The sequence below is a fragment of the Belonocnema kinseyi genome, chromosome 7 (assembly GCF_010883055.1).
Source record: "Belonocnema kinseyi isolate 2016_QV_RU_SX_M_011 chromosome 7, B_treatae_v1, whole genome shotgun sequence".
NCBI lineage: Eukaryota > Metazoa > Arthropoda > Insecta > Hymenoptera > Cynipidae > Belonocnema > Belonocnema kinseyi.
The window spans coordinates 134491152-134495197 of record NC_046663.1 but is presented as its reverse complement, the minus strand read 5'-3'; the positions used below and the strand labels follow the sequence as shown (position 1 = coordinate 134495197).

The 4046-nt window shown below is 37.8% G+C and overlaps 1 protein-coding gene across 4 annotated transcripts in view; it reads left to right on the top strand.

The window, feature by feature from the left end:
* Nucleotides 1-4046, top strand: part of LOC117175899 (protein MTSS 2) — a 418276-nt gene that overhangs the window by 114941 nt on the left and 299289 nt on the right. The gene's annotated exons all lie outside the window — the stretch shown is intronic.

Below are 4046 nucleotides of genomic sequence, written 5' to 3'. Positions count from 1 at the left end.
AACCTTAATGTCCTTTATCCTATTTTTGTTACGCATTACCCCCAATTTTTGTTCCCAGCTCTCCAATTCCACTACCGCCACTTCATTTTTCTTTCTCCCCTCCATCCTAACTTTCCTTACCTTGCCCTTAACCCATCCTATGCTCTGTATCAGCGCTTCCACCCCGTCCCTTTCTTCCCCGCTCTTGAGCTTCAGTCCTCTTATCACTTTATTTTTTCTCCTATCTGCCTTCTCTTTACTCTCCATTCTCAACTCTATTACCCTTATCCTTTCCTTATCCGCTCTCTCCTCCTTTTCATTCCTACGCTCTCGCACTTTCTCTTCTATCATGATCTCCACTTTCTCCTAAGTACCTTGCTTCTCTCCCTCCCCCCAGTCCACTGTTTCCATTCCCGACCTGCCATCCACTTTCTCTATCCTTTTTTCCGCCCTTTCCTTCCACATCCTAATATCTTCTTCCATCACCTTTATTTTATCCTCTTTTTCCTTCCTTACCTACACCAACTCCCTCTGCAACCCTTCTACTTTTCCCCTCAGCTCGTTTACTTCCTTTTCTCATCTCTCATCTCTTACCCTCAGGTACTCCCTCATACTTTCCATCTGCTCCATAGCCCCCCTTAGGTCCTCCCTTAACCCTCTGATCTCGCCTATCAGTACCCCGATAGCCTCCTTCTCCGTCTGCCCCTCCATTTTGGGGGTGGGGCGGGGAGGGCCTACGTGTTCGTACGCTTTTTTTAAAAGGGTTCTTTAGCGCGCTTTTCTCCGGACTCTCTTTGCTTTTCTTTTTCCTCTTCAAAAGATCCTCCCCCTCACTTACACTGGACGCTCTCTCCCTGGCCTGATTGCTTCTTCCACTCCGATTCTTCCCCCTCCCTGACGCGTCACTTGACACAGGGCCACGCACAACTGGCCCTCGTGTCTCTCTGGAAATTTCCTCCCCGTCTACTTTACTACCAGCACTGCCAGTACTCTCGCTGCCCACCTCCCGCTCATCCATCGGTAACTCTAACCTATCCATGCACAAAAGTACTCACTGCTGCCCACAGATGACTCTTAAGGCTGCTGCAATTTCAGTTTCTTTGCCCTATTTCACCTCTCACATCCCCTATAGCCACCCTTTTCTCACCCCTAACAGCCCCCATCACTACAAGAATCACCCTTGCCCGCCATCAAGGCCCAAAAACCTAAACAAAAAACTACCCCGCTCCCTTGCAAACCTAATCTCGCTTTCCCTATTTAGCCGGCCCCCCCCCCCCCTCCAACTGCAATGTAAATTAATTTCTATCTTCCCAATGTACTCCCCACAACCGTACTCACCTCCTAGACTTCCACCCTCACACTCCACTCACACCTTCCACACAAACATTGTAAAAACTTCTCACCACCTATCACTGCACACTTTCTCACTACCGCCGCCAGCATGCAAGTCCTGATAGTTTATTAAAAAAAACCGCAAAGAAGATTTGCAACAAGGTTTCTTTGAACCCGAGTGTAGCCGACATTTATTCACATTTTCACACTTTGTTTTCTCATTCTGCTGAAGAAACCATAGGGGGAAAAAGTTTTGTCTAAGACTTTTTTTCGTATCTCGAATAGTTTATTTAAAAAAAAAGAATAAAGTTAAAGGAAAATATATCGTTAAATGTCAATAGGGGGAGTAAACATTAACCGATTTTATGTCAATCTTTTTTTGATTTTCTCGAATTAATATAAGGAGGCTAATTCAGCCTATTGAAATTTAAGTAATTAATAGTGTACAAAATTTTTATTTTCTTCGCTGGCTCCAATTTTAAACAATGGGAAGGGCAGACCGGGCAAGAAAGCGTCCACTCGAGCGGCACTAATCAGCTAGCCATGGGGAGCCGCACTAAGAAAGCAAAAGGTAAAAAAATTTTACCATTGTTACAAGAGTGTCGATTGAGAAAAATCAAAATTGTGTACAGTATTAATTAATCTTATTTCAAAAGGCTGAATTATCCTCGCTATATTATTTCGAGAAAATCAAAAAAAGATTTAAATATATCGGTTAATACTTACTCCCCCTGTCCATATTTAACTATATATTTTCCGTTAACTTCATTTTTTTATTTTTAAATAAACTATTCGAGATAAGGAAAAAATTCTTAGACAAACTTTTTCCCTCTATGGTTTCTTTAGCAGAATGAGAAAACAAAATGTGAGAAATTTAATAAATGTCGGCTACAGTCGGGTTGAAAGAAACCTTGTTGTAAATCTTATTTACGGTTTTTTTTATATAAACTATCAATCAGGTGCAAAAATGTGCCAAAAACTCTAAAGAAGAATCTTCAAAATACCCATAAACAATGCATAAAAATCGATTATTATATTATACTTTTTTTGCGTTTTTTTGCAAAAACTATGAGGCAAACAAAAAATTGTTCATGACAAAAATTGTTTATTTCAATAATACCTAACAGTTTCGAAAAAAAATCTTAATATGTCGATAATTTTAGAAGATATAGCATAAGTTATGTAAAAATGTTTCATTAACAATATTTCGAGAACGACCGTCAGTTCGCGAAAGCACCTTATACCGTTGGATTCAGGATACCATTCTGCACAATATCCATTTAAAAAATTCACGGGGACCTTTTAGGTCATACCACCTCTTCTATGTTGCTCCCGGACTATAGGAAGAAATTTTCTTCAAACCATTAGCATTTGGCTTGCATTTTCACCTCATATCTTTCGAAGATGGGCAATTCGTCTTACCCTAAGAATTACAGGCCAATAACTTGCCTGAACACGCTGTATAATCCGTTCTATAGCCCTTTCGAGAATTGAGGATGCGCCGCAGGAACGTGTAACAGGAGCTGCACGGAGTCTGCGGTTGTCACTCAGGCGAGCACTCGGGCGTGAACAAACAAAAGCAGAGCGGTCTAAAATGAGTTAGTTCCCATCCACAGTCAGAGTTAAGTTTTACAAATAGAAATTGCCTAAGATTCTTAAAGTAATTGAAAATAATTTAAAACAATTTCAGAAGTTTCGAAAAAGAAACTAGAAATTTTTAAAGAAATTTGTTTTGTTATCCAGGATTTTACAAAATGTTCGGAAGAATTCGAGTTAGTTTAAAAAATATTTCGTTAAAAACGTTGATTGAAAATCCTCACTGTTTCTCGAAATCTGAAGGAATCATTTGAAATGTTTTCAGATCAAAATAAATAAAGAACTTTTTACTCACTTGAAACATTTCATAATTTCTGGAAAAACTTCTGTTTCCAGAATCTACACGGAGGGAAGTCTTTTGATGTCATAACCACAACTATGTATGTCACATCCATTAAAAATTGATAATTCTGGCTCATCAATAACTATGGATGTGACATGCATAGCGGATTGAGAGCAATGGTTTGATAGCACAACCATATTTATATGCAAAGAGTATCCATTTAATATATTGTAATCATCTCAACAATATATTCGAATCTGAGAAATGTCAAATATATGCATGTCATCTTTATGAAATCATGCGACATCAATAGTGAATTGTTAATGTATATCTTCGTGTGAGCATGTGACAACGTATAACAATTATAATCACAACAATAGTTGGACTGTTGTTGCTTGTATTAGAACTGTCGACAAATAATTTTTTTTTTTCATGCAGCAGCATATCACAATTATTTTCACAACACTTTTCAATTTGTTTCTCTTGTAATATACTATTGTCGTCAAATTAAGAGCCCTATTATTCTTTCTTATATTACTTGTGATACAGCTGAGATTATTTCTATTATTATGGAATCAAAAGAATATTATTTCAATATCCATATGATTAATAACTATGACATCAAGGAAAGAGGCTGTAGAAATGCATTTTAATTTGAGGCATATCGTTTATTTCAATGTATGTAAAAATTCACAATATTGGCATAGTTTTGTTAGATTACTTTGACTCACATCGTCTTATTATATAATCTATTCAATACTCTAATAGGAACTCAACTCATTTGAGACAAACTTACATATTTACTGCAAAATACTGACAGGTGATAACTATATACCCTAATAGTAAGAAGGGTCCA